Source organism: Cucurbita pepo, chromosome LG18, assembly GCF_002806865.2.
Source record: "Cucurbita pepo subsp. pepo cultivar mu-cu-16 chromosome LG18, ASM280686v2, whole genome shotgun sequence".
In the NCBI taxonomy this organism is placed as follows: Eukaryota; Viridiplantae; Streptophyta; class Magnoliopsida; order Cucurbitales; family Cucurbitaceae; genus Cucurbita; species Cucurbita pepo.
The window spans coordinates 1,235,947-1,245,819 of NC_036655.1; the positions used below are offsets into that span (position 1 = coordinate 1,235,947).

The following is a 9,873-nucleotide window of genomic DNA, read 5'->3' on the forward strand; positions in this document are numbered from 1 at the left end:
TTCCTATCCACAGTCCTTTTTTTTTTTTTCAAATTGAGTATTCCTTTAGCTTTAAAGGAAGAAGTTGAGTAACTTTAATAAAGGAATCGAAAGCTGAAATGTCATAGAACAAGGTACCCAAGAGAACAAAAATCTCGTGTTTTGGGTGAGTTGTAGATCTATAAAGACTTCTGTAAATTAAGGTCCCACACTCAAAGATGTTACTCCAAACCAATTCCTTTAGCTTGAAGGAAGGATATGGAAGAAGTTCCATGAAGAAATTGGGCCTTGAAAACCCCTCGAATCGGCTACCCAATAAGAAATCCTCTGTTTTTGCTCCAGCGAGAAATCAGTTTTTGGACAAACTTTGGAGGTGAATATCTTAGGCTATAATCTTCAAGAAGGTATGAAGTAAATTCCTAGCTCTTCTTTGTAACACCACTTTAAGTTTCATGAAGAAATCGAGGGGAGAAACGCTGTAAATGGAATTGTGGAAGACGATTTTCAGACGGCGGAACAAAGGACGCACCTGTCTTCTTCATATCTAGAGGAGAAGACGATGACATGGCCGGTTCAGTTGAACCGATCATGTCAACTCAAAATCTAACCTTCCCTCGATTTTTCTTAATTTTAACCCCCTTTCAGACCAGTCTCATGGAAACTTTTATGGTTCGAGAAACTAGACACAATAAGGAGTCTGCCTATGAAACATTAGAATAACCCATTTGATGGACTTCGCTGCCTATGAAATTTTAATGCTGGGAATAATATAGCATATTGAGGTTATATATGAAATTTGGTGATCATAAGATAAGGATACGTAGGTAAACCAAGAAATTGTGTAAAATGACCATAATGCTCCTAAGGTAATCTACCTTCGGTTCATGACCTAGATGACCTCTAAATGCTATGAAACTTTGTAATAGATCTCATTTTATGATATTCGTTGATGTTGTAGAATTTTAAAGCCATTGGAACACGTTAAATAGCAAAATCAAGATTTAGGGCTAAAATGATCAAAATGCCTCTAGGACCACTTAAGATATTTCAAGGTCTATACATGCTCCAAATGACCTACTACTTTCTATAAGGTCTATTCTTAATGGAATGAAGATATGTTTGAGATTTCAAGTTGATTAGAGAAAGTTTGGAACCTAAACCAAGTTAGGATCCAAGAAACCCTAAAGGAAGTACCTCAAGACTCAAAACTCTTCTAGAATCCTTTAAAGAATTCATTATGACTCTATGAACTTCAAGAATAACTTATGGTAGTTATTACGATGGATTCATATGATTACAAATGCATGTTACAACTTATGCCTCAAGGAATCAAGAACCTTAAAAACTTGCAAGATTGAAAACCAAGAACAATACCAAACAAGCTCTACAACTACCAAGGTAAGAAGAATTCTAGGTACCACTCAAGGATAAGGGACCAAGGTCCTCAGACTCAAAAACTTAAGAATGCTAGGTAATACTCTAATCATGTCCAAAGCAACCCATGACCTCCCACCATGCGGTGCTTTCAAACGCCCAAGTTCCTTTCTAGGTGGGATGCCCTGCACCATGTTTTCTTTGCAGAATGTCATGTTTGGCCTCATATTTCCCTCACCTAAATGAGATGCCTTGCATCATGTTATGGTTACCAAAAAATTTGCAGGATGTCATGTTCATGTATGCACCAATCACATGACCTTTATGGTCTATCATGGGGAGTAGTCTAGGGCCACGATGGAACAAAAAGAGAGTAAGTTACCTTAGCCAAGAATCAAGAACCTCCTAAGGCCTTACACGGTACAATATTCTCATGACTTAGACTACGCTGCTTGGAACGCATGAAGCCTTGAGCGTAGGTATTCAGACTATGCTGCTTGGAACACACGAAGCCTTGAGCATAGGTATTCAGGTTGTCGCTACAAGGAACGCATGAAGCCTTGAGCGTAGGTATTTAGACTATGCTGCTTGGAACACATGAAGCCTTAAGCATAGGTATTCAGGTTGAATCATAGGGCGAGCCCTAAGATGTGGGTTCAGACTACATCGCTTGGAACACATGAAACCTTGGACTTAGGTTAAGACTGTGTCGCTTGGCACGCATGAAGCCTTGGGCACAGGTTGTCAGGTGCATGGCTAGTGTCATAAATCCTAGGGGGAGTGTCTTGGGAAAAGAACCAAGAAACTTGGAACACATGAAGCCTTGGACCTAGGTTAAGACCGTGTCGCTTGGCATGCATGAAGCCTTGGGCACAAGTTGTCAAGTGCATGGCTAGTTTCATAAATCCTAGGGGGAACTTACAACAAGAAACAAGAACTAAAGGGCCTAAGGACTGACAACAAGAAACACAAGAACTAAAGGGCCTAAGTACTAACAACAAGAAACACAAGAACTAAGGGGCCTAAGTATTGACAACAAGAAACAAGAACTAAAGGGCCTGAGTACTGACGGAACTTACAACAAGAAACAAGAACTAAAGGGAACTTACAACAAGAAACAAGAACTAAAGGGAATTAGGCCCTAGAATTACACAATCATAAGGGTTGGGTGACAAAGAACCAACTCTACTAGTAATTGAACCCAGAATCCCTTGTTTCGTAGACCAGCTTATCCATTGGGCCATGGAGTCATACAACAATAAACCTCGGCCGATCAGGTGGTCGGGAAGGACAAGAGAAGGCTACTTATTGAGTCTTACTATGAAAGGAGGATAGGATCCAATTGCTCCGATTTCATAGATTAGGCCCTGGAATCACACAGCCATGAGGGTTGGGCGACATAAAAATGACTCCACTAGGGATCGAACCCAAAATCTCTAGTTTCGTAGACCAGCGCCTTATCCATTGGGCCATGGAGTCATACAACAATAAACCTTGACCGGTCAACCCCTCCAGTGGTCGGGAAGGACAAGAACTAAAGGGAACGATAGTAGGCTACTTATCGAGTCTTACTTTCAGAAAGGAGGAAGACAAACCTGCTTCGAAGGCATGATATACCTCATATAGGATCCAATTGCTTCGGTTTCATGGACCAACGCCTTATCCATTAGGCCTCCACTGGGGATCGGACCCAAAATCTCTAGTTTCGTAGACCAGCGCCTTATCCATCGGACCTAAAGGGACCGGACCCAAAATCTCTAGTTTCGTAGACCAGCGCCTTATCCATTGGGCCTAAGGGACCGTTGAGTCGACAAACCTTCTTTGGAAGTCATCATACAGGATCGAATCGGTTTCATGGACCAACGCCTTATCCATTAGGCCCTCTATAGAAAAATGACTCCACTGGGGATCGAACCCAGAATCTCTGGTTTCGTAGACCAGCACCTTATCCATTGGGCCATGGAGTCATACAACAATAAACCTCGGCCGATCGACCCCTTCAGTGGTTGGGAAGGACAAGAACTAAAGGGAACGATCAAAAGCCAAGTAGGCTACTTATTGAGTCTTACTTTATGACAGGAGGAAGACAAACCTCCTCCGAAGGCATCATAAGACAAACCTCCTCCGAAGGCATCATAAGACAATAATCATGCTTCTAATCCTCCAAAAATACACTATTTGATCCCTTAACTAGGCATCATATAGGATCCAATTGAAGTAATAATTAATGCAAAAAGAGCCAATTGAAAAGCAATAATTATGCTTCTAATCCTCCAAAAATATACTATTTGATCCCTTAACCAGACCAGCATCAAATAATCATGCTTCTAATCCACCAAAAATATACTATTTGATCCCTTAAGCACGACATCATATAGGATCCCTCCGGTTTACAACGCAATCACACAACGCATAAGGGTTGGGCTATATTTGATCCCTTAAGCACGACATCATATAGGATCCCTCCGGTTTACAACCCAATCACACAACGCATAAGGGTTGGGCGACTAAAAACACAACTCCACTAGGGATCGAACACAGAGTCTCTGGTTTCGTAGACCAGCACCTTATCCATTGGGCCATGAAGTCAACCCCTCAAGTAGTTGAGGATGACAAGAACTAAAGGAAACGATCAAGAGAGGAATCACACGGCGACAGAAAAACGACTCCACTGGGGATCGAACCCAGAGTCTCTGGTTTCGTAGACCAGCGCCTTATCCATTGGGCCATGAAGTCAACCCCTCCAGTGGTCGGGAAGGACAAGAACTAAAGGGACTACGATCAAGAGCCAAGTAGGCTACTGAGTCACACAACCATAAGGCAGAAAAACGACTCCACTGGGAATCAAACCCAGAATCTCTGGTTTCGTAGACCAGCGCCTTATCCATTGGGCCATGAAGTCAATGCCTCGAGTGTTTGGGAAGGACAAGAACTAAAGGAAACGATCAAGAGCCAAGTAGGCTGGAATCACACAACCATAAGGGTTGGGCACAGAAAAACGACTCCACTTGGATCAAACCCATAGTCTCTGGTTTCGTAGACCAGCACCTTATCCATTGGGCCATGAAGTCAACGACTCCACTGGGGATCAAACCCAGAGTCTCTGGTTTCGTAGACCAGCGCCTTATCCATTGGGCCATGAAGTCAACCTCTCCAGTGGTCGGGAAGGCGCCAAGGGAATCACACAACCATAAGGGTTGGGCGACAGAAAAACTCAACTAGGAATCGAATCCAGAATCTCTGGTTTCGTAGACCAGCGCCTTATCCATTGGGCCATGAAGTCAACCCCTCTAGTGGTCGGGAAGGCACCTTATCCATTGGGCCATGAAGTCAACCCCTCCGGTGGTCGGGAAGGACAAGAACTAAAGGAAACGATCAAGAGCCAAGGGAATCACACAACCATAAGGGTTGGGCGACAGAAAGACGACTCCACTGGGGATGAAACCTAGAGTCTCTAGTTTCGTAGACCAGCCCCTTATCCATTGGGCCATGAAGTCAACCCCTCGAGTGGTCGGGAAGGACAAGAACTAAAGGGAACGGTCAAAAGCCAAGTAGGCTACTGAAATCACACAACTGAAATCACACAACCATAAGGGTTGGGCGACAGAAAAACGACTCCACTAGGGATCAAACCCAGAGTTTCTGGTTTCGTAGACCAACGCCTTATCCATTGGGCCTTGAAGTCAACCCCTCCAGTGGTTGGGAAGGACAAGAACTAAAGGAAACGATCAAGAGCCAAGTAGGCTGGAATCACACAACCATAAGGGTTGGACGACAGAAAAACGACTCCGCTGGGAATTGAACCCAGAGTCTCTAGTTTCTTAGACTAGCGCCTTATCCATTGGGNTGACCGCCTTATCCGGGCCTTGAAGTCAACCCCTCCAGTGGTTGGGAAGGACAACAACTAAAGGAAACGATCAAGAGCCAAGTAGGCTGGAATCACACAACCATAAGGGTTGGGCGACAGAAAAACGACTCCGCTGGGAATTGAACCCAGAGTCTCTAGTTTCTTAGACTAGCGCCTTATCCATTGGGCCATAAAGTCAACCCCTCCAGTGGTCGGGAAGGACAAGAACTAGTGGGAACAATCAAGAGCCAAGTAGGCTATTGAAATCACACAACCATAAGGGTTGGGCGACAGAAAAATGACTCCACTGCGGATCAAACACCCAGAGTCTCTGGTTTCGTAGACCTTATGAAGTCAACCACTCAAGTGGTTGGGAAGGATAATAACTATAGGAAACGATAAAGAGCCAAGTAGGCTACTAGAATCACACAACCATAACCATAAGGGTTGGGCGATAGAAAAACGACTCCACTGGGGATCAAACCCAGAGTTTCTGGTTTCGTAGACCAGCGCCTTATCCATTGGGCCATGAAGTCAAACCCTCCAGTGGTTGGGAAGGACAAGAACTAAAGGAAACGATCAAGAGCCACAAAAAAATGACTCCACTGGGGATCGAACCCAAAGTCTCTAGTTTCGTAGACCAGCGCCTTATCCATTGGGCCATGAAGTCAACCCCTCCAATGGTCGGGAAGGACAAGAATTACAGGGAACGATCAAGAGACAAGTAGGCTAGTGAAATCACACAGCCATAAGGGTTGGGCGACAGAAAAACGACTCCAATGGGGATCAATCAAACCCAAAGTCTCTGGTTTCGTAGACCAACGCCTTATCCATTGGGCCATGAAGTCAACACCTCTAGTGGTCGGGAAGGACAAGAACTAAAGGGAACGATCAAGAGCCAAGTAAGCTACTGAAATCATACAACCATAAGGGTTGGGCGACAGAAAAACGACTCCACTGGGGATCGAACCTAGAGTTTCTGGTTTCGTAGACCAGCGCCTTATCCATTGGGCCATGAAGTCAACCCCTCCAGTGGTTGGGAAGGACAAGAACTAAAGGAAACGATCAAGAGCCACAAAAAAATGACTCCACTGGGGATCGAACCCAAAGTCTCTAGTTTCGTAGACCAGCGCCTTATCCATTGGGCCATGAAGTCAACCCCTCCAATGGTTGGGAAGGACAAGAACTAAAGGAAACGATCAAGAGCCACAAAAAAATGACTCCACTGGGGATCGAACCCAAAGTCTCTAGTTTCGTAGACCAGCGCCTTATCCATTGGGCCATGAAGTCAACCCCTCCAGTGGTTGGGAAGGACAAGAACTAAAGGGAACGATCAAGAGCCAAGTAGGCTATTGAAATCACACAACCATAAGGGTTGGGCGACAGAAAAACGACTCCATGGGGATCAAACCCAGAGTCTCTGGTTGGGCGACAGAAAAACGACTCCACTGGGGATCGAACCTAGAGTTTCTGGTTTCGTAGACCAGCGCCTTATCCATTGGGCCATGAAGTCAACCCCTCCAGTGGTTGGGAAGGACAAGAACTAAAGGAAACGATCAAGAGCCAAGTAGGCTATTGAAATCACACAACCATAACTCTAGTGGTCGGGAAGGACAAGAACTAAAGGGAACGATCAAGAGCCAAGTAGGCTATTGAAATCACACAACCATAACTCTAGTGGTCGGGAAGGACAAGAACTAAAGGGAACGATCAAGAGCCAAGTAAGCTACTGAAATCATACAACCATAAGGGTTGGGCAACAGATGACTCCACTGGGGATCGAACCCAGAGTCTCTGGTTTCGTAGACCAGCGCCTTATCCATTGGGCCATGGAGTCATACAACAATAAACCTCGGCCAATCAACCCCTCCAGTGGTCGGGAAGGCATCAATTATTATCATGTATAAATCCTCTAGCGTTTTCCTTCCTATCATAACATTTTTATCGTATCTCTCCATGCGTATATAAGGATGGTACATTATGCCAATTTTTTATTTGCATGTCAATCATGAAATACGTCATTCGTGTTGCATATATGTCATATCATTAACTTGTCATGTCTTTGAATGTATCAATTCATATCATATCATATATCACAACAGTTACATAACATAACCCAGCATGCCTTGAAATGTATCATATCTTAACATATCATATCGTAAACATATAAATTCATCACATACAACATAGTATACAAGCAAATGACATGTTCAAAGCCACATGAATGTGTCATCATTCAACATAGACTTATAACCAAACCGACAGTAGCGCTATTTACTTGGTTGGCCAAGGTTGAAGTTACTACGACCTCTTGATGCTAGCTTAACGCTGCTATTTGAAATTTAATTATGTCTAAAGAGTCCAACATCATAAATTAGAATTCTACTCTCGGAATTGGCTCACCTAATTTCGCATTAAATAATTTAAACCACCTAAAGTTTAATTATGCATAAATACTTTAAACTAGACTCCAAAAAAATTATGCTAACCTTAAACGCTTCCAAAGAATTAAAACTAAGAGGAAAGGGTCTGTCAACCAAAATGCCGGCCTTGAGCTGTCAAAAAGTGTATTCTCCAATTGGTTTCGAATCGTTCAAGTATGAAGCTAAAATAAATAAGGGACCTCCCTTTTACCGTGGAAGCCAACCACAGCAACGTGGGACATTTCTCTTTCTTTTTTTTTTTTTTCCAAATTTTAAGTTATTACATAGAACCCTCTAAAAAATACTTATAAACTTTCAGAAATTACTCTTAAACTTATAAAATATATATTAAACCGTAATAATTTTTTGAACTTTTTTTTTTATAAAGTAAAGGATATTAATGCTCGTTTTAAAATTTTCATAGGTATTTTTTAATAAAATATTAACCCCTTTAAAATTTTATTAATTTTATATTTATTATTTTTATAGTGGAATGTATTTTTATTAATTTTATCTTTATTATTTAATTGAAAAAAAGAGTGAAAAATGAAAAGGGTAATTTAGTAAATGAGAAGAAAGGAGGGGTCAGCCACAATTATTGGAACAGTTTTTGGAACTTTATTACTTTTATTTTTCTTTTATTTTTATATATTTATTTATATATATATATATATATAATAAAATTAAAAATTAAATTCTAATAATATCATCAATCATGCCTTCCTTTTCTTTTTTTCTTTTTTCTTTTTCCTTTTCCTTGTGTTTTTTTATGTGTATGGACCAAAAGTTTACACCTCACCATCTTCCTTTCACTAACTTCTTTGTCTTCTTCCTCTACCATTTTTGGCTCTTTCTGATACGATATTCATTCATTCCGTCCAAAAATTAAAAAAAAACTCGATGATTCGAAAAGTCTGAACCCAATTGAACCGTTATAAATTAAGGATGGGTTAGGTTGGGTTAAATTAGATTGTGTTGGATGATGGAAGTCTCACGTCGGCTAATTTAGGGAATCATCATGAGTTTATAAGTGAGAAATACTAACTCTATTGGAATGAGGGCTTTCGGGGAAGCCCAAAGCAAAGCCATGAGAGTTAGGCTCAAAGTGGACAATATCATACCATTGTGGAGAGTCGTGTTCGTTTAACGTGGTATCAAAGCCATGCCCTAAACTTAGTCGTGCCAATAGATTGGTAAATCCTCAAATATCGAACAAAGAACTCCAAAAGAAAAAGAGCCAAGCCTCCTCGAAGGCAGTAAAAAATGATTAAGACTCCAAAGGAGTCGAGCCTCAATTAAGGGGAGGCGCACTTTGTTCGAGGGGAGGTGCTGGATGATGGAAGTCCCACATCGGCTAATTTAGGGAATGATCATGGGTTTATAAGTGAGGAATACTAACTCCATTGGAATGAGGCCTATTGGGGAAGCTTAAAGCAAAGCCATGAGAGCCTAGAGCTTAGGCTTAAAGTGGACAATATCATACCATTGTGGAACTTATTTGGTTAACCTTATTTGGTTATGAATACTTATCTAAATTGGGTTGGGTTCAGTTATGAATTTATTTTATTATTATTTATTCACGTACCTTTTAAAAGGATAATTTTTTAAAATATATATTTAAATGGATTTTTAATTAAAATTTTAAAAATAAATAAATATTTTACCCAATGTTTTAAAAATAAAAAGTTGAATAAATAAATCATCAATGCAAACCAATCCAACTAAAAAAATTTATGATCGGGTTGAGTTCATTATTTAATAAGGGTTATTTTAGATTAAAAAAATTTATAATCCGAACAATTAGGTTGAGTCGTCAACTCTATCCAATCGAACCTATGAACACCTCTAATAAATCCATCCAAATATGCATAAAAATATTACATGAGAGCTTATGTGATGTCCCACATTGGCTAGGGAGGAGAACAAACACCATTTATAAGGGTGTGGAAACTTTCCCCCAGTAACAAATCACCATTTATAAGGGTGTGGAAACTTTCCCCTAGTAGACGCGTTTTAAAACCCTTGAGGGGAAGCCCGAGAGGGAAAGTCCAAAGAGGACAATATATCTGCTAGCGGTGGATCTGGGTAGTTACAAATGGTATCAGAGCCAGACACCGGACGATGTGCCAGCCTTCTCGCTGTTCCTCGAAGGGAGGTAGACACGAGGCGGTGTGCTAGTAAGGACGCTGGGCCCCAAAGGGGGGTGGATTTGGAGGCGGTCCCACATCGGTTGGAGGAAGGAAAGAGTGC

At 41.5% G+C, this 9,873-nt stretch overlaps 13 non-coding genes across 13 annotated transcripts; all 13 read right to left on the reverse strand.

The window, feature by feature from the left end:
• Nucleotides 1-2,759: 2,759 nt before the first annotated feature.
• On the reverse strand, nucleotides 2,760-2,832 carry TRNAR-ACG. The gene has a single exon. It is a non-coding gene; the product is annotated as a tRNA-Arg (tRNA).
• A 415-nt stretch (nucleotides 2,833-3,247) lies between these two features.
• Nucleotides 3,248-3,320, reverse strand: TRNAR-ACG. Its single transcript has one exon. It is a non-coding gene; the product is annotated as a tRNA-Arg (tRNA).
• Nucleotides 3,321-4,016: 696 nt separating this feature from the next.
• Nucleotides 4,017-4,089, reverse strand: TRNAR-ACG. The gene has a single exon. It is a non-coding gene; the product is annotated as a tRNA-Arg (tRNA).
• A 93-nt stretch (nucleotides 4,090-4,182) lies between these two features.
• Nucleotides 4,183-4,255, reverse strand: TRNAR-ACG. The gene has a single exon. It is a non-coding gene; the product is annotated as a tRNA-Arg (tRNA).
• A 171-nt stretch (nucleotides 4,256-4,426) lies between these two features.
• TRNAR-ACG lies at nucleotides 4,427-4,499 on the reverse strand. The gene has a single exon. It is a non-coding gene; the product is annotated as a tRNA-Arg (tRNA).
• An 826-nt stretch (nucleotides 4,500-5,325) lies between these two features.
• TRNAL-AAG lies at nucleotides 5,326-5,398 on the reverse strand. The gene has a single exon. It is a non-coding gene; the product is annotated as a tRNA-Leu (tRNA).
• A 265-nt stretch (nucleotides 5,399-5,663) lies between these two features.
• TRNAR-ACG lies at nucleotides 5,664-5,736 on the reverse strand. The gene has a single exon. It is a non-coding gene; the product is annotated as a tRNA-Arg (tRNA).
• Nucleotides 5,737-5,797: 61 nt separating this feature from the next.
• Nucleotides 5,798-5,870, reverse strand: TRNAR-ACG. Its single transcript has one exon. It is a non-coding gene; the product is annotated as a tRNA-Arg (tRNA).
• Nucleotides 5,871-6,149: 279 nt separating this feature from the next.
• On the reverse strand, nucleotides 6,150-6,222 carry TRNAR-ACG. Its single transcript has one exon. It is a non-coding gene; the product is annotated as a tRNA-Arg (tRNA).
• A 61-nt stretch (nucleotides 6,223-6,283) lies between these two features.
• TRNAR-ACG lies at nucleotides 6,284-6,356 on the reverse strand. Its single transcript has one exon. It is a non-coding gene; the product is annotated as a tRNA-Arg (tRNA).
• A 61-nt stretch (nucleotides 6,357-6,417) lies between these two features.
• On the reverse strand, nucleotides 6,418-6,490 carry TRNAR-ACG. Its single transcript has one exon. It is a non-coding gene; the product is annotated as a tRNA-Arg (tRNA).
• A 150-nt stretch (nucleotides 6,491-6,640) lies between these two features.
• Nucleotides 6,641-6,713, reverse strand: TRNAR-ACG. The gene has a single exon. It is a non-coding gene; the product is annotated as a tRNA-Arg (tRNA).
• A 251-nt stretch (nucleotides 6,714-6,964) lies between these two features.
• Nucleotides 6,965-7,037, reverse strand: TRNAR-ACG. The gene has a single exon. It is a non-coding gene; the product is annotated as a tRNA-Arg (tRNA).
• Nucleotides 7,038-9,873: the final 2,836 nt, after the last annotated feature.